Source organism: Mus musculus, chromosome 3 (assembly GCF_000001635.26).
Source record: "Mus musculus strain C57BL/6J chromosome 3, GRCm38.p6 C57BL/6J".
Lineage (NCBI taxonomy): Eukaryota > Metazoa > Chordata > Mammalia > Rodentia > Muridae > Mus > Mus musculus.
The window spans coordinates 22,148,457-22,171,656 of NC_000069.6; the positions used below are offsets into that span (position 1 = coordinate 22,148,457).

At 40.5% G+C, this 23,200-nt stretch overlaps 1 protein-coding gene across 13 annotated transcripts in view; it reads left to right on the top strand.

Annotated features, from left to right (window-relative positions):
- The window catches only part of Tbl1xr1 (transducin (beta)-like 1X-linked receptor 1), a 140,342-nt gene that overhangs the window by 72,204 nt on the left and 44,938 nt on the right, over positions 1–23,200 (top strand). For all 13 annotated transcript variants that reach the window (XM_006535581.4, XM_006535579.3, XM_011249719.2 and 10 more), the window contains one exon: positions 486–552. The gene's annotated coding sequence lies outside the window, so the exon portion shown is untranslated. The remainder of the gene's footprint in view (positions 1–485; positions 553–23,200) is intronic.

Here is a 23,200-nt window from a genome sequence, read left to right on the forward strand (position 1 = left end):
AGGCAGAACAAACATGACTTTTCTGTTGCAGATGTTCCATGGGTGTTGGGGCCTGTGAGTCACTCACCAGAACAGTAGAAAGCCTGGGAGATGTGAACTCTGAGATTAGCACCTGACATGTGATTGAAACAATTCCAAAACCGGTTAAATGTGTCTCTCTTCAAAATATATAGAATGGAAGTTCACATCATTTCCATGGCGTGTGGTCATGTCTGATGAACTCTAATGGAGTCACACTCTCTGGGATCGAGCTGAACTGGGGAGGTCATGCATGACCTTCCTCAGATGCTGGTCAGTTGCCGCATCAGCCCCTCAGGAATATAGGCATGCAGTGTTTGCTGCAGTTTGTAACACAGCTGTGCTGGACAGTCTCACTGGTGGAATACTAAAAACTTGTATAAATGAGTATTTTGAATATGCAGAGCTTGGTATGGGAAACCTTAGATTGAATTTAAGAACGCTGAAACTGTTTTCCTTCTTCTTAGCTTCAGTAACTTGTGATTGGTGGTTGGCTATCCAGTTGTTCATCCTCACATCAATGCACTGCCAATGGTAAGTAAGGTGCCTCTCCTTTTTCTCCTGTACCATGGTGTGTTATGTTAGTGCTTTATAGCTGTGCTGATTCTTGTTTTCTAGAGACGTTTGAGAATTAAAAATTTCTCAAAAATCTCAGAAAGCTCAAAAGTTTATTATTTTAAACATTCTCATTTTCCTGTTATTTTTATGGTTACCTAGTGTCTTACTTTTTATTGTTGTGCTGAGTCAACATGACTAAGGCAACTTAAAGAAGAAAGCATTTAATGGGAGCTTATTATTATTATTATTTTACGGGGTTAGAGTCCATGACCACCAAGGCTGGGAGCATGGCAGTAGTCAGGTTGGCACAGTGCTTGGGCAGTGGCTGAGAGCTTACATGCTGACACAACAATCATGAGACAGAGAGACCTAACTGGGAATTGTCGAGCTTTTGAGACCTCAAGTCTACCCCAGTGATGTGTCTCCTCCAATAAGGCCACACCTCCTAGTTCTTCCCAGTCTCAGAACCTAGGACCCAAGCACGTGAATACAGGGGACTGTGGGGGCCATTCTCACTCAGCCAAAAATAGGATGGAAATATGATCTTTTGTGTGAAATGAACTACATTTTGTGAGTAGAATTGTTTTTGTTAAAAATTTGATATTGATAGTAATAATTCCTTTACTTTTGTTAATCATTTTAGTGAGTTTTGGGACATTGTGCTTATCTTGATGTTACTAGTTAATATGCAGCTAAATGTATAATATTTTACATTTTTATTTAGTTGTTAACTTTAGGGGGGAAGACACTTTTATCTCTTTAGAAAGGTTTAGAAGTCTTTGACTTTGAATTATAAATAAATCTCAGCTGTTATGTAATAATCACCACATTTCCTATTTGGTGACTTGTGGTAATTCAATAGTAGTGTTGTATTAAATTCCCAAGATTTATTTGTGCTATAGGTTAAGTGGTTTCACAAACTAAAATTCAGAATGATTTTATCCTACTTTAATATTGTATGTTTGGGGTGCCTTTGCTCCCTGTCTTAGAATTTTTTTCAATTAAAAATTTATTTGACAATCTGTGTGACATCTGTTTCATTTTCTTCTTCTAACCCCCTCCCCCCTCACTCCCTCTGGAATAATCCTTCTCTCTAGCATATGAATGTACCACCTGGACCCCCTATTTTTCTTCTTTTTGAGATTGGGTCTCCCTGTTAGCTTAGGTTGCGGTAGATTCAGAGAGATCGGCCTGCCTCTGCCTCCTGAGTGCTGGGCATGAAGGCGTGTGTGCACCGATGCATTCACCATAGGCTTAATCATGGTTTATTTTGGTGAATGGGTGTAGGATTATTTGCTGGAGTTGAGGCAGCTTTCGAGTGGCTACACTTCTGAAGAGAAAGGACATCCCACCCCCAGCAGCCATTACCAGCCACTGGAGCCTTTTAACTGTATTCCTCCTATTTGGCTGTTGTGTGTTTGGGGATAAATAAATAGTAGAGTGAACGGCAGTCCTCCATACCCCACATTTATAATTGCTGAGGTTTATTACTTGTGCTACATCAACAATGATCTGAAGATATTAAATAGAAAATCACAGAAATAAACTAGTGACTTTTCAGCCGAGCACTGCTGGGAAGAGTGTGTAAACTTGTCTTGCCCTGGGCATGAAGCCTCCTTCCCCAGGGACTCGCTTTTCCTGTCCGCTTGTCACTCATCTATCAGGGTACCTGCATGCCAGTCCTTTCTAGTATAAGGAAGAGACTATTTCCCGGTTTCCTCTGAAACTTTCATGTGCAGGTGTTTGGTGAGAGGGCCTGGTCCTAGTGAGCACTGTTGATATAAACACTGGGGATTGGTGACCCCTTTGCCACCTTCTCTGGACCATACATGGAGCTTATATTGCTTTACTTCTTAAAATACACTTCACATGACTGGAACTGGCAGTTTTCCTGTGCAAGTTATTTTGTATTTTTCTCTGGAATTCATTGGTGACCATGTCATGTGATGATTTTTACTCTTTTGCTTCAAACATGTATTAGAGAGGAAAGCTATAGCTCCTTCTGCCACCCACAGCCCCTCTTACAGATGTTCTTTCTGATAAGTTCTGCCCTGATGTGCCCTGCTGCCTGATTAGTGTGGCCATTGACACATCAGTTTTATTCCTAAATATTTCACTATTAGAAGTTGCATACTCCTACATAATTGCAATATCATTCTTCTGCTTTAAACTGGCATTAACTTTTTCATGTGAGAAGGAATATAAGTACATATTGCATTCACATTTGAAACCACAAACCAGGTGCTGTCTTCACTGTTGTTAATGCAGCAGTGGTTGAGCGTTTAGAAGTCTGTCTAGACCTGCACCGCTGTCATTTCCTTTTCTCTGGGTATAGGTTAGGTCCTTTCTGGAAACAGCGTTCTAACAATACTTGTCTCGCCTGATTGTCCTCTTCTAGTTTCTATATATGGTGTCTGGAAGTCCATCCATGTTGAAGCCAAAGCACGATTTCCTCTATCTTATTTGCCTTGTCTGTTTTTTGAGACAGGGTCTCATTTAGCCTGGCTAGCCTGGTGCTTGATATGTAGACCAGGCAGGCCTGGAACGCACCAAGATCCATCCACCTGTCTTGTCTCCTCTTCAGTGATGGTAATAAAGATGTGCACCATAACGCCTATGCTGTTCCCTGCTTATTTTCAGAGGCTGAAGAACACACCATCTTATGCATGTTTTTCTTTGATTAGTGTCTTGCTTTGTGGGCATTTGGATTGCTTCTGTTTTGGTTAATTCATGGTAGAGTTATGTGAGATTTTGATTTCAGATTTTAAGAAGTTCTTTTTGGATTTCTGAGCAGGCTTTTTGTAGCAAGCAGGTGTTTTTGTTTATCTTTTCTGACAATTTCCATACTGTGATCCAAATGTTGGTTATCTCATAGGTATGAGATGTTGACATTTTTTAATAGCTTTTAAGTTTCTTGAAAATTCTTATGTTTTTTTATAGAATGGCAACAAGATGACTAGTTACTGTGCACAGTTTACTTAATTATCCCTCTCTAACTGTCTGTAGAGTTTCCCCTACTCAACTTTGTTAATTGTATCTTTTTAGGGAAACGCTCATCTTTTCCTTGTATTTTCTGTAAATCAACAGTTAGGTCCAAGGGTTTGATCTAATCTTGGTCTCACCCCTCATTATGTAGATAGAAGCCTAGAAAGGCTTTACCAGTCCTTCACTACTAGTAGTACTTCACTAGTACATCCCTGAAGAAGCATCTAACAGTTGAGAATGCTCATTGCTGATCATGGCCTAGATGCCAAATTCATTATTCTATGAGTGTGCACAAACATTAATGTTTCTATAAAGAAAGCCTCTTGTGTCCTGACTTATACAGGAGAGGCATGCATGTTTTGTTTTGCTTTGTTTTTTCTTTCTTTACTGGTTTTTAAATACTGACTTGTTCCCCAGGTTTCTAGAAGGTAGGATTTGTTTCAGTGCTACTGCTTTGTGGTTTTATTATTACTGATGTCAATCAGATTTTCATGGCTAAGGGAGCCTTTTCAAGCTGATGTTGCAGTCTTTGAAATGATGTGAATAGACATTCATATTCTGTCTTTGTTTTTTTTTTGTTTTTTGGTTCTTTTTTGAGACAGGGTTTTCTCTGTGTAGCCCTGGCTGTCCTGGAACTCACTCTGTAGACCAGGCTGGCCTCGAACTCAGAAACCCGCCTGCCTCTGCCTCCCAAGTGCTTAGTTTAAAGCCACCACTGTGGCGCACACCTTTAATCCCAGGAGGCAGAGGCAGGCGGGTTTCTGAGTTCAAGGCCAGCCTGGTCTATAAAGTGAGTTCCAGGACAGTCAGGACTACACAGAAAAATCCTGTCTCAAAAAAACAAAACAAAACAAAACAAACAAACAAAAAACCCCCCAGTTTTAATGTCCTTCATCTTTCTGCATGTCCCTGGTCCCCACGTCAGTCCTGTTTGCTTTCAGTACAAAGCAGAAGTGAAGCCACAGTATTGGGTTCAGGAAGTGGTTGATTCTGGGGCAGCAATGTAAGTGTGTGATACAGTGTTTCTGATACAAACTTAGCATTTTATTTTTAAAATACAACTCCTTTGCCAGTATTTTCATGATGAAAAAAAAACCTGTTAGTGAAGTTTACATAAACTTGATTATTTTGTATACTTATGCATGTGATATATGTAATAATTAGGAAATATTTAAAAATAAACAAAATTATACAGGAAAAAACTCACCAATATGTTAAGTATTAGCAGTCATATTAATCATAGCTAATGCTGACTATACTAATTGCTATATTGCTTACATATTAATAATATAATATGTAATTATTGTTAACAATGATGTTAATTTTTATCCAGTATTTCAATTATATTTAATAGTGAATAATAAAGTGACATGTAATTAAGTATATTAAATATAGAATTTGGTTCTCTGATACAACATGTATGTATGTATGTATGTATGTATGTATGTATGTATGTATGTATATAGCACAGGATGGCCTTCAATTCAATTTTCCTTTTGCAGCCTTCAAGTGCTGAGATTACAGTGTACCACCTGCTTCTCCAGAGCACAGTTCTGGATGTCCAGGATACCTGGAGCCAGTGCTCCTCTGTGATAGAGAAAGGGATGAGTGCTGTATTTATTTCCCCCCCCCCCTCCCCCGGAAGTTTAGTGTTATGTTTTCCAATTGTTTTTTGTTGGGGGGTGGAGTGGGGTAGGGATGTTTGTCTCACTTTGGCTCAAGTTGCCCTTGACCTAACAATGCCATCAACGTGACCTGACACATGTGCTTTCTGGGTTTCTGAGTTGCCAGGATGACTTAAGGTCCACATTTCCTTTAAGTATTTAAGTAAGCCTTGTGTGAGCACCACACCCCGACTCCGCATTTGTTTGGCTGCATTTGATTTATGTATGTTATTTGGTTAAATTTTTGATTGGATACCATTTCTTGGTGTGGTATAGTCTTGCTTTTTCCCCGTAAGTGCTTAAAAAAAGAAAACAACACAAACTACAGTTTGTTTACCTTTAAAAATGTAGGTATAGGGGCTAAAGAAGTAATAGTGTCATGCCCTCTGTGGCCTCCTTGGATACCAGGCATACACATGGTGGACAGATATACATGGTAGCAGATACCCATTAGATAGAAAGAAATACACTTTGTTTGCATGCGTGTTGTGTGTAAAATAGGCAGTTTAGAGTGTACTTTGTAATCATCTGAGATTATTTACCATGGTTCTTCTGATTGACATCTCTGCCGGAAGGTGTTATGAAGACTATATGCAGGTCCTTTAAATGTTCCATGAGTAATTTCTTGCTTCACAGATAAGTTTGTGAACCTGTTCCATCAGTCTTAGCTCCATTTTTAAATTGATGTTCTGATTCTTTAGTTATTCCACAACAATGTAATATCTAACTTCATTTAACACGACTTCTGAGCTTAGAACCATGAGGCTGGCTCTGTTGGGACTATTAGTTTCTATAGAATTGAATGCTTAATCATAACTGTTTGTTTTCAAGTACATCTAAATGTTCCGGTGGGGAGGTATAGAAAGGGGATGAAAGGCTACACATACTGACTACCTTTGGAAGAGTAGTTTGTGGAGGTTTGGGGGAGTGTATCAGCCCCATTCTTTGTTGATGTGTGGACAGGCTTTGAGAAGGGCGGGTTTGTTCTGCTCAGCACTTCCTAAAGGACCTGTGGCAGAGACACAGCCCAGCCCCACTCCCTGGTGCACAACGTTGCTTTCTATGGACTTGTCCAGAAGCTCAGAAAAGTTGAAAGGTGTGTCCAGGTACTGCATACCAGGAGTTGATCATCCTGGAAGAGCAACCTAAGTAAGACTTTATGTTTGTGTCTGTGTTTCATTCTCTGCCTCAAACTCTAGGTAGGACTTAAAGCACCATGATGAATAAGAATTGAGAGAATAGGGTCCCTTGTCTCAGTTCAGATTTTAGAGGAGTGTTTCTCCCATATAGTACAATGTTGGCCATAAGTTTGTTGTATACAACCTTTGTTAGGCTGAGATATGCTCCTTCTAATTCTTGGCTTTTTTTTTTTTTTTAATGAAGGAGTTTTGTCCTTAATTCTTTTTATGTGCTGAGTTGCACTTAGAGTTTTGTGTATGTTGAACCAACCTGCATCTCTAGGGTAAAATCAGCTTTGGTGTGTGATCTTAAAAAGTATTCTTGAATTTGATTTGTAAGAATTTTATGAGTTTTTACATATGTGTTTGTTGGGGAAATTATCTGTGGCTTGATCTGTGTAGTTATTCAGTACGGGTATCAGTGTACCACTGTTGTAGTAGAATGAGTTGGAGGAGCCTACATGCTAGGAAGGGAGAACTCTGACAAGAGAGAGTCTATCCTGAACTTGACCATCCCTTTTCTCCTGGAAAAGTATATCAGAGTTACAAGTTGGGTGGGATTTGCCCAGACATCTATCTGAATGAGAACTTGTTTTGTTGCGAAGCTTTCCAGTTACTTGTTTCAATAGCACTGATACTAAGTTGCTTATATCATTTTAATTCTCCTAGGTACTACACGGGTTAGAAACGTACCCATTCCATGTAGTTTTTTTTTTTAAGAGTATAAATGTTTACAGAATTTCTAAATGATTGGCTTATTAAATTGAAAGCTGTACTAACCCTACCCCTCACCCCTTTACTACTAGATATATTTCTTTTTTCTTTTTTCTTCTGGCCAGTTTGTTGCTATTTGTGGTTTGGTTTTTGTTTGTTTGTTTGTTTTGTTTGTTTGTTTTGTTTGTTTGTTTTGTTTTTTCCCCCTCTTAAAGAATTAGTGCAGTTTGACTGATTGGATGTATGGTTGTTTATAGCCTTACTTAGTTTCACAGATTTCTGCCTTAATCTTTCTCTTAGTCAGGGTTTCTATACCTGCATAAACATCATGACCTAGGAGCAAGTTGGGGAGGAAAGGGTTCATTTAGCTTACACTTCCATGTTGCTTACACTTCCTTCCATCACCAAAGGAAGTCAGGACTGGAACTCAAGCAGGTCAGGAAGCAGGAGCTGATGCAGAGGCCATGGAGGGATGTTACTTACTGGCTTGCTTCTCCTGGCTTGCTCTGCTTGCTTTCTTATAGAGCCCAAGACTACCAGCCCAGGGATGGTCCCACCCACAAGGGACCTTTCTCCCTTGATCACTAATTGAGAAAATGCCTTACAGTTGGATCTCTTGGAGGCATCCAAAACCAGCCAGTGCAATCTTTTAACACCGTCTACCACCTGCCGTTCTGTTTTTGTTTTGGATTACTCTTACTGTTTTTCCAGGACTTTGGAGTGCATTGTTAGTTGATTTTTGATCCCCCTCCATTTCGGCTCACATGGACAAGGTACACCTGAGTGGCAGGCCGGAGCTGAAAGAGGGAAACTAGGCAGAAGAGAGAAAAATGGAGCTAAGTCAAGGTTCCTGATCAAAGCTCAAATGTTTAATGGCAAATGCGCTTATAAAGTGGGAGGGAGGGGGAGGAGGCCCATTCCTGCCAATTCATCCTTGGAGCCCAGCTGCAGGCGACCCAGGTGCAGGATAGGGTGTAGCCTACCAGCAAGTAGCAGAATCTTGAAGGAGAACAGCAGCAGTGGCTGAACAATAGAGTGATCTAGGGAGGAAGGCTCCACCCTGGTAATCTCCTTTGTGGCAGCAGGGTCCAGGTCTGGCTCAGCCTGCTTCTGGCTGGGGGGAGGTTACACCCCTCCCCAAGTAAGCACTCACTAAAAACTGTCCTCTTAGAACTGCCTTAGCTGTCTCACATGACCTAGCTTTTATTAGCTTTCATGTCCATAATCTAGAGGCTCTTTTCTTTACTGAGGTTCTCAGTGGTCATCTTAGGGTGTTTTGTTCTGTCTCCATGTATTCCTGTAGCTTCTTTAGTTTTCTAGTAATTAGTTTCTAATTTTATTGCATGTTGATATGATGGATAAGAGCGGTTAATTTGATCCTTTTGCTTTTGGTAATAGTTGGTTTGTGGTCTGCAATGTGCTCTATATTAAGTTTTCCTTGGCTGTTGAGACTGTTTTTGTTTCTGTTGGAGTCTCTCTGCTGTAGGTAGTGGTTGCACACACTATGCTATAGTTTAGCTCCTGGTTTTCTTTGCTGGTTTTCAGTCTGGATTCTCCTATCTAAGATGAATTTGAAGCATTGAAATCCCCCATTGATCTTACATCAGGACCTATCTGACCTTTTCTGTTCTCTGATGTTTGTATGAGATTGGAGCCTTAATGTTTGGCTTGGCTTACTGTAAATTGCCTTTCTTATATTTAGGTATGCCCGTTTTATCCCCAGTCTCTCTAAAATTTTTATCATGAAGGGTTATTAGATTTTGTCAAAGACCTTTCAATATCTAATAAGATGATCATGTGGTCTTTCCTTTTCTTTCAGTTTGTTTATATGGTGGATTAGAGTGAGAAATTTTTCTATGTTGAATCATTCATGCATCTCTGGGATGAAGCCTACTTGATCATTGTGGATGATGATGTTTTTGAACTGTTCTTGTATTCAGTGTACGAGTAGTATTTTATTGAGGATTTTACCATCTATGCTCATAAGGAAAATTTCTTTTTCTTGAATTTTTGGTTGGTTTGGTTATCAGGATAACTTTTGCCTCTTAATAAATTTGGAAGTATTCTTTATGTTTGTATGTTGTGGAATAATTTGAAGTGTATTGGCCATAGTGTGTCTTTGAAAGTTTGGTAGAATTCTGTGATAAAACCATCTGGCCCTGAGCTTTGATTGTTTGGGGGACTTTTAAAAACTGCGTCTATATCCTTAGGGGTTATAAGTCTATTTAAGCTGTTAACTAATCTTGATTTAATTTTAATATGTAGTATCTAATAAGAAAATTATCTGTTTCTTTTAGATTTTCCAATTTTATGGAGTACAAGTTTTTAAAGTATGACCAAATGATTTGACATTTCCTAGGTGGCTGTTGTTATGTCCCCCTTCTCTTCTCTAATTTTGTTGATTTGGATACTTTCTCTCTTGTTTAGTTTTGGTAAGGGTTTATTGATTTTTGTCAAGGAACTAAGTTGTTGTTTCATTGATTCTTTAAACTGTTCTATTTGTTTCAATTTTCAACCCTAAGTTTGGCTATTACTCTTGGATATGCTTGCTCTTATTTTATTTATTTATTTATTTATTTATTTTTTTTTTAATCTAGCTTTCCTGTGTGCTGTTAATTTGCTAGTATTTGATCTCCCCATTTTCTTTATTCAGGTACTTAGTGCTATGAATTTTCCTCTTAGAACTGTTTTCATTGTATCCCTTAAGTTTGTGTTTGCTGTATATTCATTTTCTTGAATTCTAGGATGTGTTTAGTTTCTTTATTTCTTATTTTTCTTCCTTGACTCAGTAATCATTCAGTTTCCATGAGTTTGAAGGTTTCTTTTGCTATTTCTGTTGATGAAATCCAGCTTCAATCTGTGGTGGTCTGATGGGATGCAGGGGATTATTTCAGTGTTTTTGCATCTGCTGAACGTTGCTTTGTGACCAAGTACATGGTAAATTTTGGAGAATTGTCTGTGTGAAGCTAACAGTATATATTCTCTTCTGTTTGGGTGAAACATTTTGCTACTATTTATCAGGTTCATTTGGTTCATGATATCTTTGTATAGGTTTTGTCTGCATTATGTGTCCATTGTTAAGAGTGGTGTATTGAAGTCCGTGTGAGGATACATGTATGATTTAAACTTTAGTAGTATTGCTTTACAAACTTTGGTGCCCTTGTGTTTGGGGCATAGATGTTAAGAATTGAAAAATCATCTTGGTTGATATTTCCTTTGAGTATGAAAGATCCTTCTCAGTCTCTTTTGTTTAACTTTGATATGAAGTCTATTTTGTTAGATATTGTAATGGTTATATTAGCTTGTTTTATAGGTCCATTTGCTTAAAAATAACTTCTAACCCTTACTCTGAGGTAAGGCTGGTTCCTGTTTTTACATTGATATGTTAGTGTCTTTTTATTGGGAATTAAGACCATTAATATTGAAAGATACCAGTAACGAATGAGAGTTAATTTTTGTTATTTTGTTGTTGTTGCTGCTACTGTTGTTGTTGTTGGTGGTGGTGGTGATGGTGGTGATTTGTGTCTGTGCCCATGTGTGTTTCTCTCTCTGTGTGTATGTGTATCCATCTGTTCTTTCTTTGGAATTTTCTGGTGTGAGATTATTTACTGCATTCATTCATTCATTCATTCATTCGTTCATTTATGGTTTTTCGAGACAGGGTTTCTCTGTGTAGCCCTGGCTGTCCTGGAACTCACTCTGTACACCAGGCTGGCCTCGAACTCAGAAATCTGCCTGCCTCTGCCTCCTGAGTGCTAGGATCAAAGGCGTGCGCCACCAACACCTGGCTCTGCTTTTATTTTTGTGGGTGTAGTTAACCTCCTTGGGTTGGAGTTTTCCTTCTAATACCTTCTGTAGAGCTGGATTTTTGAATAGATATTATTTAAATTTAACTTTATGATGAAGTATTTTGTTTCCTTATTGTATGGTGATTGAAAAAATGTGCTGGTTTTAGTAATGTGGGCTGCAGGACATCTGTAGAGGCCCTTCTAGCTTCTAGAATCTCAGTTGAGAAGTCAGGTATATTTCTAATATTTCTGCCTTTATATGCTACTTGGCCCTTTTCCTTTGCAGTTTTCAATATTCTTTGTTCTGTGTGTTTAGACTTTCTTTTCTGGTACAATATATTTGGTGTTCTGTTAGCTTCATGTACCTTTATAGGCATGTTCTTCTATAGGTTAAGAATTTTTTTTTTCCTGAGATTTTGTTAAACAATACTTTCTGGACATTTGAGTTGGGATTCTTTTCTTTACTCTATTACTATTATTCTTTCGTAGTATCCCAGATTCCCTTGATGGTTTGTGTCAGGAATTTTTTTAGCTTTAACTCCCCCCCCCCCCCTTTTTTTGGGTTTTCCGAGACAGGGTTTCTCTGTATAGCCCTGGCTGTCCTGGAACTCACTTTGTAGACCAGGCTGTCTTTGAACTCAGAAATCCACCTGCCTCTGCCTCCCAAGTGCTGGGACTAAAGCCGTGCACCACCATTGCCTGGCGAGCTTTAACTTTTTCTTTGACTAATGTATCTATTTCTTTATTGTGTCTTTAACCCCCAAGATTTTATTTTCCTTCTGTCTCCTGCATTCTGTTGGTGATGCTTGTGTCTGTACTTCCTTTTTCCGCACCTAGATTTCCCATTTCCAGGATTCCCTCAGCTTGTGTTTTCTTTAGTGCTTCCATTTCCATTTTTAGGCCTTGAACAGTTTAATTCATTTCATTCAATTTTTTTTCTTGGTTTTCTTTATGGGGTTTGGTTATTTCACTATAAAGTTGGTTTTGAGGTTGTTTTCCTGTCCTTCGGCTGTGTTGGGATAGTCAGGGTTTGCTGTAGTAGCATGGTTGAGCATTGATGATGACACAGTGTCTGGCTTTTGTTGGTTGTGTTTTACACTAGTGTCTAGATATCCCAGGGTGGGGTGATTATAGGTCTAGATGAGTTTGTCTTTGTTGGATGGGTATTTTGTTCCTTGGTTTGTTTTCTTTCTGGTCCTCTGGCAGGAGTGGCCTATTGTTGAGTAGAAGGGCTCCATCTGAATCGGGGGCTGGACTTCTGACAGCAGAGATGGCCTCTGGTCAAGCAGGGGTTTCTGCCTGAGTTGGGGGCCAGACTTCTGGCAGCTGGTGTGGCCTTGGTGTAGCCCAGGGTCTTCCTTGGGAGTTGTGGGCAGTAATATGGTGATGAGGGGCTGGGTAGGCCCTGAGAGATTGGAGGTGCTCTGCTGGTGGCAGTGGACCTTGGGTTTCTGTGTACCAGTATGGCCTCTGGTGAAGCAGGGAACTTTAGCTGGAGGTATGTGGGTCAGGATAGGATGACTAGGAGAGTGGTGCAGAGGAAGTGTTGGTGGCCCCTGTGCAGGGGGCTTTCCTGGGGATCTCTGTGGCTAGGTAGACTGGTAGAGTTCACTGGCGGTGTGGGCTAGGATATAGCCAGTTACTACTCTTTTATTTAAAGTTTTCATGTTGCTTAAAGGAAACATCAAGTTTATATAAATGCGGCATACTTTGGGGGGATATGGAGTGGTGGTGGTGCATTTCTTGTCAGGCAAAGCTGCATGAGCATGATCTAGCTCCTCCTTCCCAGCTGCTGAAATCAAGCAGAGCACCAGAGTGTGCTCCGGTGCTGGCATGAGGAGAGGGACAACCCTTATGGTTCAGAGCCGAGGTGGGTGTATTGATTAAATTGTTCTCAGTTTTCAATTTTAATTATATTAATTATGCATAATGGCTTTTAGTAGGATGTTTTCAGGTATGTATTTTGATCTCCACCATTACCTTCTCTTAAACCCCTCATTTCCTTTGCTCCCTTTCTTCTACCCAGCTAGCCTTTCTTGGACTACCATTGCTTTTATGTCTTCTCCCTCCCTCCTTCCCTTCCTCCCTCCCTTCCTCCCTCCCTCCCTCCCTCCCTCCCTCCTTCCCTCCTTCTCCTTCCCTCTCTCCCTCCCTCCCTCCCTCCCTCCCTCCCTCCCTCCCTCCCTCTCTCCTTACCTCCCTTCCTTCTTTCCTTTCTTCCTTAAATGATGGAGTGACTGCATATATTTAATTAGAGTTTCTATAGGAATGTGGACAATTTACTAGTGGCTACAAGTAAAATGTTTCATCCTCCCGAACTCCTCTTCTACCAACTGTTAAACTGCTTCTACATGCTTAAGGCGGGGATGGGGGCGTGGGGAGGGGAGAGTAAAGGTTAGTAAGTCCCTCCTCCCAGAATAATGTTTGGAAGCGAGTCACATAAAGTTTGTACAAGATTTGTGGTGATAGTGACTGGGGCTATGGGGTTGGGGGGTGGAGTGCTAGGGATGACAGTATAAAGGTGAGAAGTCCTACTGTTATTGAGAGTTAAAATATTGTTATTTCAGAAAAGACTCCTTTTAAAACCATTTTTTAAAAAACTGTAACTTCTTATTTTTTAAGTGTTTCTTAAAATATCTTTTCGTATTCTGTTGTAATTTCATGGGAAGATATGTTACTCTCGGCTCGTCTTTGCACACTATATTGTCTAATGATGTTTCTCATTTCAGCCTCGACATTTCCGTGGCTCTTTGCTAGTCATGAGTCTGAGGCTGATTTCTTTCTGCCTAGGGCATCTCTGATTAATTTTCATGGCATCTTCTCAGGCTTAGCATTTGTTACCGTTGTCCCTTTCTCCCTTTGGTTTGTATGTTGAGTAGTTTGGAGTTCCATCACCTCTGGACAGTATTAATTTAAAATTTGGCTCAAATATCAGATATTACAATAGGCAATGAAGATGTGAAGATGTGTAGGCATGGAATCTAGGCTCAGTTGTAGCCATTGGTAGTGAGTAGTGTCTACCAGCCTTTGGAGCCTACTGGCAATGCTGGGCCTCTGAGGGGTTCCTCAGGATCTCAAAAGATCCTACCATAATTGATGCATTGGTGTTCATGGGCACATCACTAGGTGAGCTTGTGTTGGTTCATACAGAGTTTAGGAAGCCGCACCAGCAACTCTCGGTTGGGTATTTTCTCTTACTTTCTACTTTCTACTGCCTGTATTTCATGATTTAGTTTGGCCTTTTTGTTTTTCCCCTCCTGAGTAAGGCATAAGTTTGAGGCAGGGACTTGCTTTGTTGCTCAGGCTAGGCTGGGCTTAGATGACAGTGCTCCTCCCTTCTCAGCCTCCTTGGTATAGGAGTCAAGTGTATGCCAGCAGGGTTTGTATCTCAGCTTTTAAAACTGAAAGTAACTCAATCAAATATTAAAGGTTGAAAATGGGAAAGTGTGTCATTGTGGTATGACTGTGTGTGTTTTATAGATGGAGAGGGTTTTAATTGGGGAGATGGAGCAGTGGCTCCTCTGCAGCAGACCTGCCACAAATGCTACTGCAGTGTTTGGACAACCCAGGACCCAGAACATGAACCCTGAAAATACCTCTGTGACAAACCCAAGCCAGCAGGAGCCAGAGCAAGTGACTGTAGCCCAGGAACAGGCTTCTTTGGCACAGGAGTTAGAAAGGTGTTAAATTTATACACTGTGATAGAGTAATAAGTAAGGAAGGAGGAGGTGTGGGTAGAACCCATGCAGAGTGAGGTACCCCACTACTGTTCTCTGAGCTCTGCTGATGGGTGTTGCTGTCCCCACCCTATGGTGGTGAAGACTGGAGAACACACTACTGTGAGCCTACAGTGGAGAGCTGAGCAGCAGCAGGACTAGTCTGTCTAGCAGCTAGGATTCAGCTTAAAGCTTGATGTGGGCTTGTTCATCGCCACCGTGGTTTTGGTATTAAATGTAAGGAAACGCTGAAGCTTTGTGAGCATTTTAGTTTTTGTGTATGTCTGAAAATTTTCATAAAATGTTATAAAAACTGAAGACTAGTAGGGGGAGGTGTCTCAGTCAGGTTCTTTTGTTAGTGGAACTTTTATTCAGTTCTCACAACTGTAATAAATTTATTAATAGCTCAAGTGATTCATTGGCAATAGTTTTCTCTCTGTTCTTAGCTCCAAACTACTGGATTTGAGAAAAATACAGAACTGTGAGTAACAATGGGAGTGAGAAGACAAAACACATTTGCTTAAGTAGTTTCTTAAGTTCAAGAATTTGATGAAACTGACCAGTTAAAACCTGAGAATGTTAAGTGAAGAATGCAGAAATGAGCACTATGTAACTTCTACATTGTGAGAAGTCTTAGGCTGCTTATCTACTAAGGAGTGAATCTCTTACTGTATTTTATTTATAAACTAAATTGCTGGATAAGAGAGAAATAAAGTTTGTGTATGAGGTGTTAACATCTGCTCTTTCAGGCTGACTGGGGCCTTGTAGACTCCTTGGCCTTATGCTGCTTGCTGTGTTTCAGAATGATAATAGAAAGAATGAAACCTTGTATGCAACATCTCCTTGGAGTGGATGGCTACCACTTGGCTTCGGTTCAGCTGAGACTGGTAGAAGACCCAGTAGTTGGGATCTCAGGTGAAGAGGTTTTAAAAGTGCTATCATAGGTCATGATTTCACTTTCCGTTGACTGTCTTACTTGACCAAATTATCAGCTATAAATTGAGTTTAAGACAATTTTTGATGTGCTATATGAATTTTTATGCCGAAATTATTGAAGTTGAGATGACAAGATTTTACTTTAAAATAGTCTGTATTTTAGGTAGCCAGCAAGAGGGTCAGTGGATTGAGTGTTTGCTATCCAGCTATGAGGGTGTGGGTTTGGATCCCAGAAGTCACAGGTAAAGCTGGTCAGGAGGACACATTTATGCTCTCATTACTAAGATGAGAGTACTGGCAAGTCCTGGGGTCTCAGTGGCCAGTCATTTTAGTCAAGTTGTTGAGCTTTTATTGAGAGACTATCTCAAAACACAAGCTGGAAAGAGAGCATTTGAGGAAAGCTTCCATCATGGACCTCTGGAATACCTGCATAATGCGCACACACACACACACACACACACACACACACACACGAACATGTACATGTGTGACACATGCAAGTCTGCATTTAGACTTTAGGTGGCAGTTTGTTACTGAACTCAGTAACAAACTTAGTTAATAATGTAAGTAGTCACAGTTGGTTTGTGTGGTTCTTTTACAGAGCTGAGGCAGAAAGGCACGCTGCCACTAAAATCATGCATTGCTCTGATGTCCAACTTTATTCTTCCCTTAGGAAAACTATCTTTTTTTTCTGTAATGTATATTTGAGATAAAATTTGCTTAACTGTTAATTCTATCACCTCTATTTTATTAAGTTTACCTTTCCTAGTTCTGGAACGTGTTTCTAGTGACACTGAGATGTAGTCATTTTTCTTAAGGTCAACAACAAGAACTTTTTTAAAAAGTGAGGGGGTTCTGATATGCTGCTGACTATCCTCACATTTGCCTTGTATCTAAGGCTGGCCCTGAACTTGGCATCTTGCATTCATCTCATGGTACAGTCAGTAGATGAGGCTCTGGAATTTATCCTTCACTGTCTTAAAATTTTGTTGCTATGAAGAGACACCATGACCAAGGCAACTTTTATTAAAAAAAAAAAAAAAAAATTAACTGGTGCTGGCTTACAGTTTCAGAGGTTCAGTCCATTGTCATCATGGTAGGAAGCATGGCAGCATCTAAGCAGAGATGGTTCTGTAGGAGCTGAGAGTTCTACATCTTGATCCAAAGGCTCAAGATGTAGAACTCAACTAGTAGGAGACTCAGTTCTGCAAGCAGCTAGGAGGAGGGTCTCTTCTGCACTGGTCATAGGACCTCAAAATACCCCCCCCCCCACACACACACACACTTCCTCCAGCAGTGGCTTCCTAAAACTGCCACTTCCCATGGGCCTAGCATATTTAAACTTCTGTCTTCCACTATCCCCCTAAAGTAGGACATTTAGCCAGGAACAATCCAGTGGGTGTGCCAGTTCACACATCAACTACTTATTTAAATGCCAAAATCTTACCTGTGTGGTGATGTTTATATGAGTGACCTTGTCTGCTGATATGTGTATGGGCGACTTCTTCCAGGACAGTGTGACCTAAGGGAGCACAAACTAAGGAACCTGAGTTTGTAACCAAGAACCCATTTGAAAATCCCACTGCTCCTATAGTGAGATGGAAGAAGTGACAATTCTCTGGAAACTCATGGACCACTTAGCCGCAGCCAACAACAAAGAGCCCTTGTCTCAAAGATGGTGTAAGGAGAAGACTGACACCTGTACTCTTACTCACATGCACATGCGCGCACATGCACACACATACACACACCAAATAATATCTTAAAGTCCATGTGGGAAGACAAATGGAAAAAATGATGAAGTGGCTCTTGATGGATAGAGCCCTAATAATGACCTAATAATTGTTTCAAAGATTTCTAACCCAGGATGACTGTTCCATTTCTACCATGATGACTTTATTTTACCTTTGTTTTTTTTTTAAGTTGAAAAATTCTATTAGTGATTTTTAATATTACTTTAGATACTATATATTGCCAGGGTGAAGTATTCAGATGACTAAGAAGTGAATTGTGTGTATGCCAAGTTATTTTAAAATCACTTTCAGTAACTTGCATTAAAATGAGCTTTAAAATTATTCTTTTAACAAATTTGATTAGCATCAATTAATTGTTTAAAATTGGTTACAGTGCTTTCAGTCTTCTCTGAGTATACCTCGGATATACTCTGGCCTAGTTTCCCGCCCCCACCACACAGGCCACTTTGTAAGCAGTCACCTGCTACCAGGGTCTCATGTTTTTGAGTGGTTGATTATGTCCATGTCTGCTAGAAGATGTCCTGGGTGAATTGTGATAGATTCCTGCTATACAGTTGAGCTTGTTAGTTCTCATGCCTGTAGAGTTTTGAGTTCATCAGGGTGAGCGCTGTGAATAGCAGATGGCTGTCTTCAGTTTCAACTGTAGTTAAATATGTTGGACACTGGACTGTAGCTTGCATGTAAGCAGTCAGTTACAATCAGGAAACAAGGTGGAAAACCACAGGGCTGCAGCTCCCCTAGGACCTTGCTGGTCTTCTGCCTACAGACCTGCTCAAAAGACGAAGAAAGTAATGAAAGGAGAGAGGGAAGATTTCTTAATTTAGCCTTGTCAAAAAGTAAAGCCAGAAAAATAAAACATTGTGCCTAGGAAAATGGCATCGTTAACACCGAAATGTCAGAGGCATAGTTATTTATCACATATTAAAATAAACCCTTTCTTGTCCTTTCTTCAGTAACTGAGTTTGTGACTGTTGTAAGTTCTTAGCACTACGTCAGTCATGTCATGCTGAATGACGATGTGTAGAATCCTTCAGGCCATGGTTATGGAATAGGCGTTCATCCTGCCTGATGGTGGTGCTGTCCATGACACTTACCAGCATTAGCAGGGTGCCCACTACCTGCAGTTAGTTAAACACTGCCACTAACACAGCGCCCCCTTTGACTGCTTCTCCTTAGCTAACAACTCAGAGGATCCCTATGGGATGGCAGTAGCTTTCCTGGTCTCTCATCCCAAGAACCCCAGGGTTGTCTTCCGCACGGACATACTGTATTTTCTCTATGTACACATAGCTAAGATCATGGGTATAAATGGAAAGAAAGATCAGCAGTGAGGGAAATGGAGATTATTGTCCACCATGGTGAAGTATTGATCCTGGGTTAATGTGGGTAACTCAAATAGGGGAATGGGGAAAGGAGAAGTGTCTTAATTCGTTACCCTCATTTTCCTCACAAACAAACTGCGACCTAGGGAGAGTCCTCACGAATGAGTCTGGGATTCCATCACATCATGCAGCTTGATGTTTGTTAATTTTTGAGACAGGGTCTCAACATGTAGCAATGATTGTCCTGGAACTTACTATGTAGAACAGGCTTGGCTTGAACTCCCAAGAGATCCACCTGGCTGTGCTTCCAAAGTGCCACCAGTCCTGCTACATCCTGATCTTACTTGATTGAAGTAACTAACATCACACAAAGAGTGAGCTTTTAAACAAATTAAAATTTAACAATTCTCAACGTGTTTTCCAATTTTAATCAACTATATAGGCAAACTAAGGTCTTTAAAAATGTTTTGGGCACCAGCTGAGGGGGTAATGTTCAGTAGTACAACTTACATAGACTAGGTCGGGTCAGAGCCAGCTCGCTGTACACTGTACACTGCCCACAAATCTTCATTATTGGTTACATTAAAGGTTTTATTTTGGGCACTACAGCTTCTTAATTTATTTTTATTTATTTTTTTATTATTTTTCCCCCCAGAAGCTGAGGACTGAACCCAGGGCCTTGAGCTTGCTAGGCAAGTGCTCTACCACTGAGCTAAGTCCCCAGCCCCTTAGCTTCTTAAATTTGATCATTGTTACTTAAGGAAAAACTTTAAGGCAGAGGCTTACCGAAAGGCAACTCTTTGGTCTGACCAAGCACCATGGCTATGACAGGAAATATCGATAGGGTCTTAGTAAATTGAATTAAAAGTAAATACAAGAGTTTGGCCAAGATCTGAGAAGAGATAAGAAAGCAGTTTGTGTGAGTGAAATGCCTAAAAGCCAAGAATTATCAGCCAAAAATACAACATGCTTGGCAGCAAAATAGCCTGTGGGCACAGGGAGGAGATTGTATTTATGTTGCAAGTTGCACTTTTTGTTTCTCTACATTATGCTCACTCAGCCTCTAGTTGGCTCATGTACCACCTTGTTAGAACCTTACCAGCCCAGGGTAGCTTGTCTGCTTTCTGATTTGGCAGACCTACAGGGTCCTGTGGTCTTTGAGGCCACTGAAGGACTGTTTCTAGTTCTTGAGTGAGCTGGGTTCTTATATTGGCCTGGGTTCGTCCCACATGACTCGATCTCGGAGCCTGAAACAATGGAGTGGTTTTGACCGGGCTCATTGGGTTATGGAGGCTGAGAGGTCCTACATTCCATCTGCAAATGACCAGCTAAACAGGAAAGAACATTCCAGAGCCTCAGAATCAGGTGACAGATGTGAGTGTAGGTGGGGGCCTAAGTAAGGCAAGAGGACCTGGAGAGCTGTGTAGGCCTGCAGTTGAGCTGGGGGCAGACCAGTGCTTGGGCTCCAGAGGCGTAAGTGTGAGGGGAAGAGGCTGCTGACGAGAGAGACAGCGCCTGCCACACATTTGCTGTGGATTGGGAAACAGATCAAAGTGGCTCATATGTAGTCCACAGTGCCAAATTGTTGTAGAAACACCTTGGGTAAATGTGCCTCTATTGATGTTCCCCTGATGATGGCCTGTTCTAGAACTGCCATATGCATGTCTACTTCCCACGTGCTGGGATTCCAGTTGTGCTTGTTCCTCCCCACTCTGTTTTTGTGCCAGTGAAATGGCCAACCTTTAGTTTACTGTTTACTAAGGCATTGATGCTAAACAATGAATACTGTGTCACAAGGGCTGAGTGGATTTTACAATACTTATCTGTAAATACATTAAAGTTTTGGCATTCATTGCCTATCTACATTCATTTGTAAAACTTAACCTGTCTGTATACAAGTTAACAGTTGAGATTGAGATAAAAATGTGTGAAGCCACACATGTAGAAATATGTTAGGACAGTTTTGCTGGAAAGAGGCCTAAAGAAAGAACAGGTACAGACCGTGCTTTATTTTGATAAAGGCAAATTAATTTATGCAAATAGTGTTTTGTATTAACTTACCCTAGAGCAGTGTAGTTCTCAACCTGTGAGTCGTGACCGTCTTGGCAAACCTCTCTCTCCAAAAAATATTTACGATTCATAACCATAGCAGAATCACAGTTATGAGGTAGCAACAAAATAATTTTATGGCTGGAGTCACTACAACATAAGGAATTGTCTTAAAGGGTTGCAGCATTAGAAATTTGAGAACCACTGTACCTGAACATAAGGACTTTCAGAATGGGTGCCTGTGGCATATTGAGCCACTTATATGCAGGTAGGTTTTAAGAGGTCCAGTTGAACCCAGAGCCAGGTAAGCTAGGTGAGGCTATATTGGATAAACACAGGCTGCCTTTTAGAATGCTTCTAATTCAGTCAGTTTGTCTGGAAGAGATATGCATTGGAAGGTGAGTTAAGGTGGTAGTAGGACTTAAAGCGTGAGTGTGCTCTTAAGCACTCCTCCATGTAAGGTATGGAGGCTGCATTCTTCTCTGCTTGGCAAGTGAAAAGGCACAGTGAGGTTAAGGTCACTATGCTCCATGTTAAAGGCTCGCAAAAGGAAACATCGATTTCCTAATTTAACAACTATTTCTTTGAAGAGTAATAGAGTAATACTTTGGGACACAGAGGGAAGTATCCCATGTCATTAGGTATGATATTTGAACAATGATCACAGGGAGAATAACATTTTTAAGTAGTTTCTGACCAAGTAGATGGTTGTTTTTAACCAGAATTCAGATGAGGGCTACTACTTGGTTTTCATGGCTGAGTTTTCATTGATTTTTACTTTTTACTTTTTGTTAGGTACTGAAGATCAAAGCCAGACTTTGCACATGCTAGGATGGTTATCTACAAGGTTGCTAAAATTGTTCAAACCCCTTCCACTTACAGTAAGAATCAAGAAATTGATTCATTTGTACTGTAATATTCCCAGAGCTAAGTAACCTTTCCCTTGATCTTATCTCCAAAAGACCAAGATGCAGTTGAGTGACAGTGTGCCTACATATTGTTTTAACATATTTCACTACTTCTGACATTTTTGAAAAGTAGTAATTTGAGACTTAATTTCCTTCATTTTGTATTCTTTTAACATAGGTATTATTTTTACAGTATACCAACATGGCCTAAACCTTATTATGGTTATATTCCTTTCATGGGAACTGATATTGACTAGTAAGGTGTTACTCTAGTCTCTCTGCTGTGGTCTGTTATAAGTGTTCTTCACCAATGAAATGAGCCAGTTCAATCCAAATTAAAGTATAAAAGGTTTACTGGGAAGCTGCTTTTGGTTGGGTTCACTGGTCCCAAGGAAAGGCAATGGGGAGAGAGACAGAGGGCACAGGAAAGAGAAAGAGTATGCACACGTCGGGAGAGAGAAAATGCCGAGTGAGGGAGAGAAGAGACCAAAAATGTCTGGACTGTTTAGGGAAGAGCTTCTTGGAGAGGGGAAGCTAGAAAGTTCAGAATGGAGGGCCTGGTGTGCCAGCCATGCCCTGTAACTGGTAGGAACTGAGGGATGCTGGGAGAATCTGGAGGCCAGGTCTGCTTTGATGTGTAAAATATACAGCTCAGCTGCTTGTCCTGAGTCTGAATCCTGAGGCTGAACACTGTGTCTCTTCATAATTCATGTTGAAATTTAGTCTCAATGTGTTGTACTGTGGTGTGAGTCCTTGAGTAGGTGATGCACGTAGGTTTCCATATGGTCTTTTAAAATATCCTTTAGTGTTATTCTTGCCTCTATCCTTGTCTCTGCCCTTTCCACCCATTCCCCTTGCCACTTAAACCTCCCTCCCCATCATTATTCTCCCCCCTTTATATCACTAGTACAGGTAGAACCTGGACCCTAGAAAGGGAATATTGGTGGGAAGGGAGAAGAAAGACCTGACAGGAAGAGAACATAGATGATGTGCAGGATAATCTGACAGGCTCTTCCTTCTATATCTTGTGGTGTCTAGTTTATTACTGCTGTACATTCTGCAGATAGAAGTAGTTTACAGAGGACAGTGCTGTACCATGATATTAAAAATCTTCAATATTTTTATCTTATTGAAAATGCTCCTTTATCACAATTTTAACCTAATTTCTTGTTTGTCTTTTAAGAAATTCTAGTTAGCAGTAGGCCTGAGTTTATGTTGCTAAGTAATAGTGGAATGTCTTAGTGGCTACTGGGATGAAGGCTTTGCTCAGCTGGGGATAGCGCCTTCCTAACCATGTTTGCCAAGCTGCTGAGGTGAGGGTGCTGGGTTAGCTCTTTCTGCGTTGGAAATCTGAACTAAACCCCATATAGTAAGCTTGCTGATTAGTTGATTAGTGTGCAAATTGAAAGTTTGAAAATGTTACTGAAAAGTCCTTTTATGTGGAAACACCATCCCCCCGCCCCCCATTCCTCCAGCACTGAATGGCACCTTGTTGGGAACAGAGTCTTGTGAGTTACAATCAGCTCACATTTAACCATCAGAGCAGGCTTACTTCAGTGTGGACAGAGTTCTGATACAACTGGCAAGCTTTGGACAGAACCTTAGAGAAG